Here is a 16,293-nt window from a genome sequence, read left to right on the forward strand (position 1 = left end):
AGAACTACTCTAGTCTGGCTGATCCTGCTGGACCTCTGGGATATATGAAGGACACTGTGTACTAGGTATTAAAAAAATCCCAATACACTAATCCTACAGTTGGTTACTAACAGAATGGATTTGGGAATGTAAATGAATTCTAATGTTTATGGAAGAACAACTCTGAGAGCCATGTAAAATGCAAAAGAACCAAGGTCACCTTTAGACAGGTAAACAAACAGACAGGCTCACTGTGGAATGGCCCTGGTGCATGACCTGAGGAACTCCAAGGGATATTCCATAGATATACCCTGAGAAGCAGAAACTAAACCAGTAATTTAAGTTCTCCCTGAAACTGGTTCAGATGTAACTCTCAAAACAGTATCTTGATTATATGCCAGTTCCTGCAAAACATCCCTCTGCTCTAATGACGAGAGAAGGTACTCAGCTCTTTGCTGGAGGCATTTCTGACACAGTCATCATCCCAGATTCCACAGCTATGATGCCATCACGTTCTGCTGACAACACAAATACACCATTCCTCCTCTCACCCACTATTTTTTAGTTTTCTTTAAGATGCCTCTGGCCTTGAAAGCTTAACTTCCCCTTAGTAAAAGCTGGAGCTGAGTACACACAGCTTGGCGTCTGAGAGCTTGGCATCTATGTCAAACTTACCCCTGTGCCAATGAACAGATTAAACACAAGTTCAGAACTTCTGAATTTCAAGTGAACCTGAATATATCAGCCAATACATAGTCATTCTTTTAAAAATCTCAGAAACCAGCTTCCTGAGGCTTGCCTTGCCACAGCTGGGAGGGGAGGAGGGTTTTCTGCCATACCATGAAGTTCCCACAAGAATCATGTAACTTTAAACTCTCAATAAGAAAAAAAAAAGAATAAATAGTGGAAATATTTTTAAATTAATCAAAGCATACAAATATTTCTGTATGTGGAAACTTGTACCTTTTCCATTGGAGGAAAAAGGTACATTTAGGAATTGCAGTAAGTACATTGATCTTCACATCAGTAAACTATTACCAATGTGAATCAGAGAAATAAGATCCCCTCCAAAGAGGACCTCTACACACTGACGTGCAGTGAGTGGTGCATCAGGACAAAATAAGCTTCATAACAACACTGACGCTTCCAAAACTGATTATGATGCACCAAAATGGTAGCATGTGGAAGGAGTAATCAGGAGGAAACTTCACCAGAGAAACATTGCACAGGCATGCAGGAATGGAAAGCCAAATTTCACTTGGATGAATTGAAATTGAAACTTGCCAATTACAATTGCAAGTGATGTGGTATAGTGGCAGCTAAACAGAGAATCAAGGCTATCACAGACAACTTACTGACACAGGAAAAGGGCTGATGTATTCAGCATCTTCTTCACCTTGGTTGTTACTGGCAAGAGCACGCTTCCTGGGTTTTGGTAAGGTAATTAGTCTTCCAGAACAGTGGTCAACATTTCTGAGTCTATCTATCTGCCAATTGCAAGTGACATTCTTCAGGGGTTAGTCCCAAGAATGATACTGTTAAATAACTGCATTATAGTTTTGGACAATAGAATGTACCCTCACCAGCTTCAAAGATGACACCAAACTTGGGGAATGGGCCAATATGCCAAAAGGTAGGGCTGCCATTCAGATGGACCTTGGCAAACTGGAATAATGGGCTGACATAAACCTCAAAGCTCAGCAAGGGTAAATGTAAAGCTTGTGCTTGGGTAACCCCATGCAGCAGCAGCACAGACTGGATGCCAGCTAGCTCAGTGGAAAAACTCCTGTGGTTCCTGGTGTACAAGTTGAATTTGAGCCAGTAGTATGTCCCAGTGGAGATAAAGACTATCCACATCCCAGACTGCATTAGGAAGATTATAGTCAGCAGATCAAAAAAAGTGATTATTTCTCCCTACTCAGTACTCCTGAGGGTGCACCTGAAGCAGTGTGCAGCTTTGGAAGCCCCAGTGCAAGAGAGAGATCCTGTCAAATTGAAGCAAGCCCAGAAGAGGGATTCTCAGATGGTCAGGGGCCTGGAGCACACCATGAAAGAGAAGCCCCTAAAGGAGCCAGGTTTCTTCCATCTGGAGAAGATAATGAATGTAACTGCAGTCTGCCACAGACCAAAGGAGGTGCTATAAAGAAGACAGATTCTTCTCAGAGGCACTCAGCAGAACAGGAGACAATGGACATGAGCTGCAGCAAGGAAAATTCTTGCTGGATAAAGAAAAGTAATTTCACAATGCAGGTGTCAGCCTAAGAGGATGGACGAAGAGGCTGTGAGGTTTTCACTGGAGGTTTTCAAAACTCAGCAGAACAGAGCCATGAGCCCTCCTATGAGTAGAAAGCTGTACTAGTTGCCCTCCAGTGTACATTATTCCAACATAAATTATCTTGCGATTCCATCAGTATAAAACTGGCATGAATGATTTCTCTTTTAACTTTACACAGGTAAACGTGATGCCAATGTAATGCTTGCTGCAAAGAGTAAGCTTACATACGCATGAGACAAAAAACAGAATCTGGCCTGCTTCCACAGGAATGAGCTTCTACACATTGGTGGAAAAGAATGAGGTAAAAGCTCCAGAACAATCCGGCTCCCATCAGACAAGTTTACTCCTGGGGTTGCAGAACATATCAATTATAAAGTGAGAAAGACAGTTCTGTACAACCAGAAAATACCAGAATCTCCTTCTTTTCTCCTGATATACAAAGCAGACTCATCACAACTAGACACTGGGCTTCCTTCTCCCAGAAGACTTTCTGGAAGAACTTTTTGACATTCAGTCCTCACTTCACCACTCAGCATCTGCATAGCTGTGTGAAGTGTCCAAGTCAAACACTGCTTTTCATTGAAATGGATAACAAGCAGTGCCACAGATTCTCAAAGTCAAACAAAAGACAAAGTCTAACTTAAATTGTAAGCTCCTGATTCATCAACTTAGAAAAACAGCTAAACGCAAATAAAGGAACTGCTTAATTAAAATGGATGGTGTGAGACTTGTGTTGCAGGAAAATGATGACAGAACAGCTGGAACAGCTTCTACCCTCAGTTGTTCACCTCACCTTTCTTCCAGAGGCTGTGGTCATCTCTGCAGGAGCGGCTGAATGGCATATGCATTCCTTCCTGAGCACTGTGGTTTACAGCCCAGCATGTAACTCCCAACTACACTCAGGAGCCGCCTCAGGGAGAGAAGTAGGGTAGATAGCAGGAGCCAGCGTGCCAGATAAATTCTTAGTAAAATAGGTCAGAGCCATCACGAGCACACAAGCAAGTGCTCTGCAGAATCACAGCCTCAGTAAAAATCTATATATACAGTGTGTGTCTCAAGTAGTTCAGTAAAATACCCTGAACATTTGAAAACAGAGGTTTCTAAGTTATCACCTTCAGCCATTCAGATTTATGTCTGGCTTACAGAAGAACAAAAAGCAGATGGCCAACAGCTTAATTCTTGGAAAGAAACCTACTGTGTATCAAAGAACTGCCTTTTTAAAAATCAATATATATGCATACGGGTACATATTTATACATATGTCTAATATAAAGTCTGCATGTGAGATTCCTACATAGATCTGTTATTTCTTCAAAAACCACTTGCATCCATTGCTCCAATTGTCCCATAGAACAAATATACCCTGTTTAAATGAACAAATTTAGACACCAGTAGCAGACTCACGAAGGCAAGAGGGAGCTCCCTCAGGGCTACAAACCTTCCAAAGACCCTCTGCAAGTTCTGCTGGTAAATCTTTAAGCCATAGAGTAGCAAACTAGGTTAAATTTGCCACTGCAATTGGTTTAAAATTGCAGTAGTATGCATACGCTACAATGCAACAAAGAATTCATCGCAGTATAGATACTCCCTTACAGCCACCAGTTCTTACACAGTATGCCAAATCCTCAATAGCTGACAGCTGTGATGCCAAAGGAAACACAAGAATTGGTATGATGTTCCATAGGATCAGACTGTTTTTCATTTCTATCTAGTAGTCATCTCAAATCCAGCAAAAAACTGGGATAAACTGTTGAATTAATATGATTTTACAGAAAGCTCCTAACAATTTTTCAGTTTCCCTCATTCACTTCAGTTTCATTTTACTATTGACTGTCTCTCTTTATCCCAGCCCTGAAAACCTCTCAGTCATAACTTGCTAGAAGAGACACAAACATTATATTAGAGGAAAAAAAAGTAATCGTCTTATAAGAGCTCCAATTTCCAAGGATCATCTTTTACATGCTTACCTGTTGTCTCTATGCCTTTATCTTGGGTCTCCTCCAAATGAAGCAGAGAATCTCTGCAGACAGTCTGTGCATCTGTGAAGGTTCTAAAAGAAAATATACCTATTAAAAGATAATCCAGGAGTGCTAATAGGATCCACTACACTCAAAATGCAATAAATCTAAGGGAAAATAAAAACACAGCTTGCAAACACTTAGAAACACAACAGGAGGAAACAGGAAGTTCAAAAGAACAAATAAGATTTTGCCTTTCTTGCAAACACTACGATCAGGTTAAACACAGAAATACCTTCACTCTAAGGATGACATTCTTATTTCATACAGCAGACTTCTGGCTTCAACATCATGGAATATACCAGATGGAGACACTAATTTTGAATCAGAACAGAGAGGCCGTGAACCATGCAAGTATAAAAAGCGAACTATCAGTCATAGCCTTGATGATGCTGCCACAGTACTAACATAATACCTTGTAAATTGTCAAGGTTGATACCTGTTGAAGCTCCAAGGTTAGGGGCTTTTCTGTTGGCTGGCTGAAGGTTTTTAGAGGCTAGGAAAAGAAGGAGATTTACTTCCTAATAATAACAATAAAGTTTCTCCAAAATGTCACCAAAGCAACAAATTATCATTATCACATGGACAAAATTAATGTTCCTTGGTTTAAATTAACCAGACAAAGACTATAGCACAGATAATACAAACTCAGAACCAGAAAGTCTGTAAGACAACAGAATGCAAAGGATTATATGAGCAAACCATATAACCAGTATCTAAGCCTCTGACTGCATATATCAAAACACTGCAGATTATTCATGAATAGCAGCGCGCAGTGTTTTTAATTTAGCTGACTCCATTTAATAGATCACGAGGTAGGAATCAGCAGACTTCAAAGGCCAAGAACAAATTAGTGTTACCTTTATTCCCTCCCCATAGCTACAACAGAAGAGTCCTGAGTGAAGCTCGGGAATTCCCTCCCCTCCACAGTGCAAAAACCACAAAATGTAGAAAGTCCAAACAATGCCCTTCCCAGCTCTCCATTAAATAACAAGCAACTTCAGAAGCAGGTTTTCACACAGCAGTGTCAGGTACCAAACAGTAGAACCCAACACTACATGAAACATTATTTCCTATCTCACATTAACTACTATTTGTAGAATACCTATTACATACATGGGGCACTCCTAGAAATTATTATTGTTATTCACAATGAAATCATTCTTTAAGCCAGCTGTAACCAAGCTGGATCCCTGCCACAAGAATTTAGCAGATTGCATAATTCTTCATCCATCAGAAGTGCCAATCACAGTTCATTTCCTCCCTTGCTACCACCATGCTGCAGATCTCCATGTCTCACATGGAGCTGCACAAAAGCAGCTGAAGGAAAATGAGGAGTCATCACTAATCTTACATGCAAGGATATTTCCTCTCTTATTAATGGCATAATGTGACAAAACATGAAAGGGCTTGTCTGCTGAGCAGAGAGTTAGGCTCTGAAAATAGTCACTGGCCTGGTGAAGGCGGATGTTGATGATAAACTGAGCAATTTAAACATAGAGAGGGATTAAACTGCATTTTGAAAGGTAAGCCTGTGTTTGATAGATGGGAAAATGGTGACTTAAGTGGGATTGCATGACAGAGTGACAGACCAGGAAGACATATTGGGGAATAAAAACAAAACCTCTGAAATTTGCCATCTCAAAACACTTGATAGTTCTTGAATATTTTCCTATTTTGGACAAAATATACATTTGATGTTTAGAAATCTAATGCAATCTTTTATTTTAAATACCTTTTGAATACTAAATATTTAACACCTCTTCTATTTTATGAAACAAATAAAAAGAAGTCTTAGTCAAAAAACGAACAGGAAAAAAAAGTCCTCAGAAGAACATAAATCTGATCAGTAACATACCAGAAGAGCCTCCTGCGAGGCTACTCAAAACTTTGGATAATTATCATTAATGACTTTTCCCAGATGAGAATCTCTTTGGTTTGCTTTGTTCTCATCTGACCGTTACAGGATACCAGGTCAGTTTATATTATGTTCCCTTAACAGAAAAATAATCAGGGCACCAGTCTGAACTTCTAGACTGGCTCTGGTAATGCTGCAACATGCAGAAGCTGTTTGAGGAGCTCTGTGCATCCAGCATCTTCAGGTGGGTTTAAGTTAGTAATGCCATGTGCAAAGTAGTTGTCACTTGCCTTGATGGATGTAGCAGTCCATCTGAGAGTTGGTTATTTTGAGTTTTTTTAACCCTGGAAGTACAGTTAGGCAATTTTCTCTTCCATCAGCAATTGATGTGCATATTCACAACTATCCATTCTGAGTGAAAGAGTATGTGTTTAATGTTGTTACTTGTAGTTTTTGACAGGAATTATTTCTTTTAAAATTAAGTAAAGATCCAGGAATGGTTAAGTTATCTGGAACTGTTCAAGTAAGACTGAATTGAGCAGAATTCAGTGGGTCTGCTCAATAAGTAGCTTACTAAGCATACTGCAGCAAGGAAAAATGCACTGCAGAGTGATGGCTTGGTGGCAAGATGCCCCAGCAAAACTATAATGCTTTGGAAATCTGGACTTGGGCTGCTAGATTTGTTATTAGGCTGAGGTTCTCCATACATTTTCTCATTTTATAAGGGCAGGAACAGCGTGTTCTAAAATCTAACTACCAGCTTAAAAGTGGATTCTCTATATCCCATTTTTACGGTACAAGTTTATAGCTCTAAAAGTAACACGCAAAAACCTCTACAAAGCACACACAGAGGAATTTACAGTATAGGCCACCTCAGCAAACAATTTGAACAAAATGAGTTCTGTGTTACACAACGTTGACCAGCCAGAACTAAACAAAGCATACTTCTGCACAACTCCATTAGCAGGAGTGGCTTTTGAATGACAGTATTTCGTGATGTAATTTGAGACTTAATTTCAAGGTACCTTTATCACAGATGACCTCATCTGCTGCCTCAATTCAATGCCTGCGCACACACCCTTCACCTGAGAGGGAGGCATGGCACGCTTGGACTGACTGGCTTATGCAGAGGCTTGCAGCTACAACCACTACTCTGTGCCAGTTCAATATTGTATCAGACTGCAGCCGCCATCTGAATTTGCTGGCATAGCAATTACTTGTTTTAACTACACGTATTTGATGGAAACCAATGAATACAGTACCAATTCTTATCATAACTGCAGCATCTAAATGTAACAGGTAAATCTTTCCACTTTTAGCATTACGAAATGGTAGAGCTTTCTCCTTCACTGAACATGAGGAAAAACTGCTTTTTCTGTGACCACAAGGATACCAAGTATCTGATTAACAGCACTACTTACTGTGATACTTATTTCCACGATGTTTTTACTTTCAAGGGACTTTGGAATTGGCCCTTTCCTTCCACAGGCTCCATGTTTCCTTGCCTGGTAATAAGAATTTCTGCTTACATCCCATATTCTAGGTCAAATACATCCACATATATGCTGTCCTTTAAATTCTCTCCTCATAGGAAAATCTTATGAAAACACTAAGAATAAAACTCAAAAGAATCCATAAAGTCAACTTGTAATATGATAATGAACCCATGATCTCCACAGAGAAACTGTTGTACAGAAATTCTCACTTTAATAAGCCCCACAGAATACAGCAATTGTCCTGTATAATTAGGTCACAATCTTTTCTCTCAAATTTAGAACCTATGAACTTTATGTTGCAGAGTACAGTATGTTTTTGCCTAATTCTGCAGAGCAATTTCTAAAGTCACAAATTGCACCAACAGAATGTGAACACTGTTCTGCAGCAGTCATATTATCATGAGGTTTAAGGGGAAGCTGTTCGTTAAACAGATTTTGTACAGTAACAAATAAAAAGACATCTCTCATTCCTTTTGTATTCCTATTCCTTATCACTATCAGTCAGCTCCTGTAGTTTTAACGATGTTAAATATTTTACCACTTTGCTCTCTATAGGGGTTAGAATTTTAGTAAATAAACCAGCTGTCTATAAACTTGCAAAAATAAAACAAGCAGTTTATCAAATAATTACATATGTATATTGTTAATACATGATTCAGTACAAGGTATTCCTTGAGACGTCAGGATACTTAGTCATAACCCTTTATTCGTGAGCCAAGTTGAAGTACCTGAAGTCTGAAAATCACACTCACAACTGCTCAGAGACTTAAAAAACCTTTTCTCCTCTTTTTTTGCACTTAAACCAGCTGGCAGTTGAGACTGTGCATTCACCCAGAGTCCCTTCCTTGGCTTCCAGACCATGCTGTCTGGATTCATGATGAAGCTCCCATCTCCTCCTCCTTTTCCTGGTTTTTCTAACAGAGAGGCTTCTCCCATTACACAGCTTCTCTACTCTCACCTTGTTCCTGGATAATGCTGTACCATATGCACAGGTTCCCCAGATAGTGAAAATATTTTTATTAATTAATTTTATTCTGGTTTAATGTATGGTAAATGTCCATTGTTGAATATAGTACATTCTTGATATATATTACCAGGTAAGTTGAGATTGGAACTAGATGATCTTAAGGTCCTTTCCAACCTTAACTATTCTATGATTCTACGCCTAATTTTGTAAGAGCACTATGTTCAAGATGCAAAGCTATGGCGATGCTCAACCATGTTACAGCAGTTCCTGTCTGCTTAACTTCCAAAGCTTTACTGTAAACTGTAACATACTGTAATGCATGATTTTTATTCCTTCGGTCCTTCAAAATAAATTATCCTGCAGATTGTCTACAATGAAGAACATGGGCTATAACAAGGGTTATTGCTCAGTTACAGTGTCTGCTGAGTGCACACAATTTCTCTGTCACTTACATGCTTTTTACAAAAAGCACTCAATTGAGCTTCTCCTGGGAATGCTCTCATAGCAGTGCTTCCAGACTCCATGGCTCTCAGGAAAGTTCACTTGTACTTTGCCCACACCGTGATGATCCAAAGCAGTGCAGCTCCTTCATCTGCTTCACTGTTCCACCGAGCATATCACTTACAAGCTCACCTACCAGGCTACTTGCAAGTGGCAGGAAGCATCTTACTATGTATTTCTTACAACACCATCTCCACCTTATAATTAAACTCTTTCCTCTGCTTGCCTTACCCAAAGAAATATTTTGTAGTGTGCAGTTGTTTCTCTTGCAAAGCGAAGTGTGCAAATCCCCATCTGTACAAGTACTTTTTTCCTCCAACACTTTCATTGAATTGGCTTTCCAGACTATGACATTTGAATCTTAACACACAAAAAACAGGCTCAACTGGAAAATACACATTTTTTCCAAGGCAGAACTTCTTAATAAATTTTGTTTTCATCTTTCACTGCTTGTTTCTCCTGAGGATGACTTGGCCAATTTCATCTCTGAACTCCTACACCTTGGTGGTTTGATTATTTAAGTAATCTATAATAAAGCAGACAAAAAAAAAAAAAAAAAAAATCCTTCTTCCAATTGGCTTGTATCTTTTGCTGCTTCGTTCTTTGTGACAAGTGTCCTAAATATTTATCTCTGTTCTGGGAATTACTTTTTTCCCCCAAAGCTTTTGTTACATGTTCTTCAGGACAACGCAGCTATACACATTCCACCAGCCTTAATCTACACTAGAGATGCTTTTGGTAATATATTTTGGGTCTACAGCTGCACATTCCAAAGTACTTTTGATTGGGTGTTAGGCATTTTCAACAGTGCACTGGGATGTTTGAATTCAAGATGGAATCAGTAAGTAATCATCTGACAATTCTTCTGGCAGCAAAAAGTGACATCTTAAATTACCTATGGGTAACTCTGAAAACTTTAATGATCCTGGCCCTTGGCCTAGAAACTTCAGAAACTAAATATCTTCATCTGGATCCCATTCGTGGGTAATCCCTTCCCAGTTCCCCAAGGTTCCTGCAAGTGCTGAATCCAGTACTTTAAAAGAGAGCTCTGGGGAGAGGTTGTAGGAGGGAGCACAAGACAATAAATTTAGAATCATGAATCTGCCCTTAGAGTTCCAGACAAAGACAACAGAGTCACCCTGACTTCAATCAACGTATCAATGTAGTATCAAAGCTTGGATAGCTCAGCAGCTGAACAGAGATCTGTGACCAGCACATAAATAGCCAAGTAGCAAGTACTGCATCACCAGGCTCTGGGGAGCTGCGAATTGTTACCAGAGTCATTTTGAAGATGCCTTCTCATTTTCTACAGCATAAGGTGAAAACCCCACAGTAACAACATACAACATTAGTCCTTTAAAGCCTAATTTTGTATCACATGTAACGTTCTCCCTATATTAAGAAGCAAAGTAATGAGTCACAAGAGGTCCTCGTGGTTCTTTACAGGGACACTGCTGCCTATCATGACTGGTTTTCTTATTTACTCATTACTCCTCTCCAAATTAGGGCAATATTATAATACATTCCTTATTCACTCTATTTAAAGTTTCCCTTTGTCCCTGAAGAACAGGTTAGATTTAGTTTTTAATTGGTTTTCATGTCCTCCTGAGTCTTAAAAAGGGGGCCACAAACGAGCACGAATACACTCCTACTCTTGCAAAAGGGTCAGCTGACACTACAATCTGTTTGCTTTTCATAGTGCACAAGAAAGCAGTCTCAAATTACTCATATAACTTCTTCCCACACAAAGGCATATTTAAGAGCCACAGAAATGCTTAATAAACAACAAGGTACTGAAGTGAAGTTAACAGCTGAGACCTGCTGTGCCATGGCACAGCACATAGTAAAAACTACCTCTTCACTTGCAAAACATACAACTGAAGTATTTTTTCTTTTGTTTGGACTAAACAGCCTCAAAAGCCAGGCCATTTCTTTTGGTCAGCAGACCAGTTCTATCGATAGCTGAGAACTCTGTAGGTAAACAGGAAAGAATGAACGATATACCCATTCTTTATTTATCCCTCTCTCTGCAAAAGGCTCTATTCAACAGTTGGGAGCGTTCTGCAACCCTTCACTGGCCTTGCTACAGATTTTCTGGCTCTGTTCTCCCCTGCAGAGCACAAACCCAGACCTGAAGCTGAAATCGTTCAGTAAGCTGCCTCTTTATGGCCATTTGCAGGAAGCACAGCAAAGTTGGTCACACAGAACTCATTATTTCCTCTCTTTCTCATTTTTTAGGTCACACTGATTTGATTCCAGCCTTATAAAAGGTCTTTTTTTTCCTCTTTCCATTTTTCATAGAATTTTGTTTTCTTTGTCTAGTCCTTTCTTCCAAAATACAGACCAAGGTATAGAAAGTTTGCTACCTAACTTCTAACCACAGCAGGTAAGCAATGCTATTTAACAGGACAGCATGCACTGACTAGGTCAAAAAACTAACAAAGAAGCATTTATGCCACAGACTTGGAATGCATCAAAACTATTTGGAGTTCTAGTCTCTGTGATATTCTTTCACTAGAAATTCAGAAACAAATCAAATGCTCATCACCTTTCTAAACTGGGAAGCTTTAAATTTCCTGTTTGCAGTGGGTGCAAACCACTATGTATTTTTAAATTCTTTTACCTTTATTTTTGTTTTAATAAAGAAAACATGGGAGCTTTTTTTCCTTAAGCATGTCACAAATAGAAGCATGCGTGGACTAAAATAAAGGCATTACTACATGTCAGCAAAATCCTAACTTTCATGTGTACATATGCCTGTACTGATCACAAGTCTAATACTGGTTTATGATCTTTGGACAGATTAAACAAATAACAATTCTCATATTAACTGCAGCTGCAACAACAACTCAACTTTCAAAAGCTTACAAAGATTTCTGAGACTTTTTTCTTTTCCAAAAACGTTAAGTCTACAGTTTGCTCCTAATGATTCTTATCCTGGATTACAAAGCCCAGAACAGAAGAAACCATTATGACAGAAATGATCCCAACCATTTACCTGAAAGGGTCAAGCAAATCTTCCAAGCAACATAACATGCGACTTGTTACCTAAACAAATGTGAAATTAGATTTAACTTAACAGAAAAATATGTGCCTGATACAATAGGTCAGTCTCTGGGAATGGATTAGTACTCAGCAATATTGACAAAGTTATAATTAAGCAGATGTTAAAGTATTTCCTGTGAAATGTGTTGTTCTATTCTTAAAGTAGGTATTTCTAAAGCCTCTAGGGATGGGGAGCTTTCTCTAACAGAAGGCACCATTCCAGTGATGCAGTAACAGGACAGAAAGAAGACAGCAGCCTGTAGTGTTATCTTACATGTAAAAAGGTGACATAAATCCTAAAACAAACCCTTCTAAAATGCAGTTCCCTGCTCCTGTCTCCAAGACATGGGTTACCTGCTTAAGTTCTCTTGCCTTTGATGGAAAGAAGATGCTCAACTACAACAGCTAATTATATATTACATATTAAATACATATTTTTTATATATATATAACGGAATAATCTAAGGATAATTCCCCCAGATTCCGAAGGGAAGAGAGACCTAACTTCATAACTGCAGATAAAGTATTTTTGATAGCCCATTCAAAGTAGATTATATGCATTGTAATAAGTGCAGAGCAACCACTACTGAATTTCTAGAGCCTTTAGTGCCCCTGTGACCCTCAGAGACACATGAAGGGATGGCACAGGAACACTGATTTTTTTCTTGACTATCTGAACTTTGTTATATTCTAGTATCTGCAAATGCCTGTTATCTCACCACACAGTCGAAAAGCTCATACTGAAGCACAAGAACCTGGTAGTGTACCAGTATTTTCAGCCAGCTTTCCATACTTCTGCTAAGCTGTGAGCAGCTGAGCCAAAGGAGCTAAACGTATCTCTTGTTGGAACTGCTCTACATGAACTCCTGCTGAGCCCACCTCTGGGTCTAAGAGCCTCTGTGCTATAAAATGAACGCTGTACAGCTAGATACATGCAAACAGCATACAAGCAACATGGTCCGTACTGAATGATACTATTAGGTTTAATGCCAAACTAGAAGTTAGCATAGGAGAAGAAATTAATTTAGAAACTTTCATTACAATTTTTCTCATTTTAGCCTCTAAAGATCGACCTTATTCTGCATTTGATAGCAGAGACACTATCAGGCAGACAAGGTTCTTGTGGATCTGCACAGCAGCAGGAGACAAACCAAAGACGCTCAAGTTGTGAAAAATTGGCAAATCAGTTTGTTAAAATAAATACTCAGGCTACTTTACCCATTTTCAAAGCTTTCTGAAATATTCTGGGCATTTTCATCTTGTAATGTTTTCGTAAGAGGCTCTCCACTGTTAGGCATGCTGACAAACCCTCTAAAGCTGCTCACAAAAATGCCAGGAACTATGCGGGTCAGGCATTGGACAACTGAAGAAACCAACAGTAACTGGTTATTTGTTAAAAAAGTCCAACACAGGGGGAGGAGTCTGCAGCTACAAAAGCTGTTTCTTTCTGATTTTAACATGCCTGAAATGTCGCAGTGCCTGTGAGCTGCTTAAAACTTTCCTTTTAATTCAGTTTTCTTCAATTGTCCATGAGAAGAATGTTAATGAGTCTACAATGCTTTAAGATGCAAATCTTTTCTTTTACCAAGATTTCCAACGAATTTGTTCACACAAGTTGACACAATTCTAACTTTATTAACTCTAGTTTCAAAAAAGAACATTCAGTGATTTTCTTAAAGAAAACACAGATTAATTACATTAGGAAATGCCTTCAAGTCAATTATACCTATGAAACCCAGCAGTGTAATAGCCAAGTGCCTCCTCCAGCATCGCAACTACACCAACACTTCACTAAACCAGGCATATCACATACTGTGAAGTTTCTACATATGACTAAACAATTACTTCCCAGGATGTAAGCAAATCTAGTTTAGCTCCTTGGGCTACTTCTACACTAGTAAACAAAAGAGATCCAGGGAACGGCTCAAGCCACCCACTGTGAGCACCTTCCTTGGGATGGTTTTGGTCTGTGATAACTGGCATTTCCATAAACCAGGGGATAACCCAGGCCAGGGGCTGTCACTGGGAGACAATGTTAATGACTATCCTTTCTGGAAGAGGAACTGAAGGATGCAAGCTGTGCCATGCCATTTGCCTTCACAGCCAGAGAACATGATCTAGAATGTTTCATTCAGTGGTACAAAGTGACTAGGAACATACAAGACTAGTAAATATCTACCTTCCTATACAGATGGGAATTCTATTCCAGAGTATCTTGCATCATATTAAAATGCCTAACTGTAGATAATGCAATTTGAAATTAAAGAAAAAAATTTCACAGTGGAATCCTCAGAGACCTATTCTCACACCAGAAACTTGCTTTGAAAATATCTGAACGTGGAACAGGGAATATTTCAATGGTAAAAATGTGTCCAATTCAGAAAAATAAATGTGTGTGAAAAATAAACTTTGTCAGGAATTATATAGTTCCTTCATTTTGGGAGAAGTCTTCAAATTTCCTCTTTGTCCAGACGATTCTTTGCAGAAAGACACTAGGTATCTTCCGTGGGCTTGCAACTAGCCTTCCTGAAACACCATAAAGAAAAAACAGGATTAAACTTTGCTGCAAGAAATCTCACTGGTTTTTTGGTTCTTCTGGTCATCTAAAATATTTTACAGGCTATTTTATATGAAGGAATCCAATTAGATGAACACTGATTTACCTTGCTTGGGCTGTACCTTGTGTGTTCAGTGGCTAGCTAACAGGCTGGCCTCATGGAAGGAAAATAGCTGTTAATTCTCTAAAACTTGTATTTTCAGTGAATAAACAGAAAATCTCAAATATACATGTCTTCTGTACATACTGTGTTTAGAAAGGATTTTGTTTTATTTTTCAGATCATCTTCCTTAAAATAACTGATGGTTAGAAAATTATTTTGATACAGTCAAGCATTCCCTGATGCTGAATCACTCCCCAGGTAACAGAAGTGGCTGCAGGGCAGCCAAGCTGAGAAGCAAGTGGAATTTGTATGGTGGGACTAGTGGAGAAGATTTGGTTTTGGACTGGTTATTGCTTGACTGTAATAGAGAATTCACAAGATTGTGATGAACTCAGTTTCCCGCAATTGTCAGCTACAAACAATCCTGCCATTTTAATAGGAGGCTTATGAATATCATGCTGCAAGAAACAGTTCTACACATAATTTGCCTGTGTAGTTCTGGCACGACGTTTCTAGGTACTCTCCAAGTTTCAAGTAGTAAATCCTAACAAATAGGGCTAGCAATTTATGTGGAGTTCAGTAAGGAATGATCTCCACCTTCAAATGATTTTTACATGCTGCCGTTTACATGATGCTATCTGTGGTCCTTTTCTTTTATACCTGTACCTACCTGCATGCAACTTGCCCAAGGCTACACCAGACTCAGACTGGATTTTTGCAGTGGGATGGACTGCGTTTTCAACTACAGGTTAAGATTTCTTGGTGTTGACAGTCTCACGAAGCTACAAAGGAAATTAAGAAGCAAATAAAGCTCATACACTGTTCCCATCCTTTGCTCTACAATTGATTGGTATCTTTCACAAACTAGCAACTGATACTTAAAAAGACACTGTCACTACAAACTTGCACTGTCACAAGATCCCCAACAGAAATGTTAGAGAGGCCAAAATAAAGCCATGTTGTTACTAAGGTCAGTAACCAACAGACCAGACTCAGTGTGGGTGGAGTCTGTGGCACCTCTCAGTGTCTGGGACACAGTGTTTCAGGTTTAACTCACAACACCACTATGGCAACAGCAAACTGCTCTTAGCTGCCTATGCCCCCATTTCTTTACTTGTAAGAAAGGAATGTTTATGCTTTGCCATAAAACTTTGAGTTTGCTTAAAAGGAATGGAATATACTAACTCTGGATGCTCCTTGCTGTTCATCCCAATTAGTTTAAGCAGGTTGTCAATTCACGTAACAAAACAACTCAGTGTGATTGGCTCTGTTTTTTTTTCCCTTTTTTTTTAAATCATGTTGCTGGTGACAAACATCTTTGTGTAAAACGATGCTTTTTTGTACAAGCATGATATTAAACCGGTAGTTCCTATTGTTATTCCAGACTTCCAGCACTGAGTCTGAAAAACACACCAGAACAACCCTCACTCCACAACAAGCACCAGCAAAACATCCAGTAACTTTCAGTTTTTATTTCAAAGCCTTCGTTACATT

The sequence above is a fragment of the Nestor notabilis genome, unplaced genomic scaffold, assembly GCF_000696875.1.
Source record: "Nestor notabilis isolate BGI_N333 unplaced genomic scaffold, ASM69687v1 scaffold13855, whole genome shotgun sequence".
Taxonomy (NCBI): domain Eukaryota; kingdom Metazoa; phylum Chordata; class Aves; order Psittaciformes; family Psittacidae; genus Nestor; species Nestor notabilis.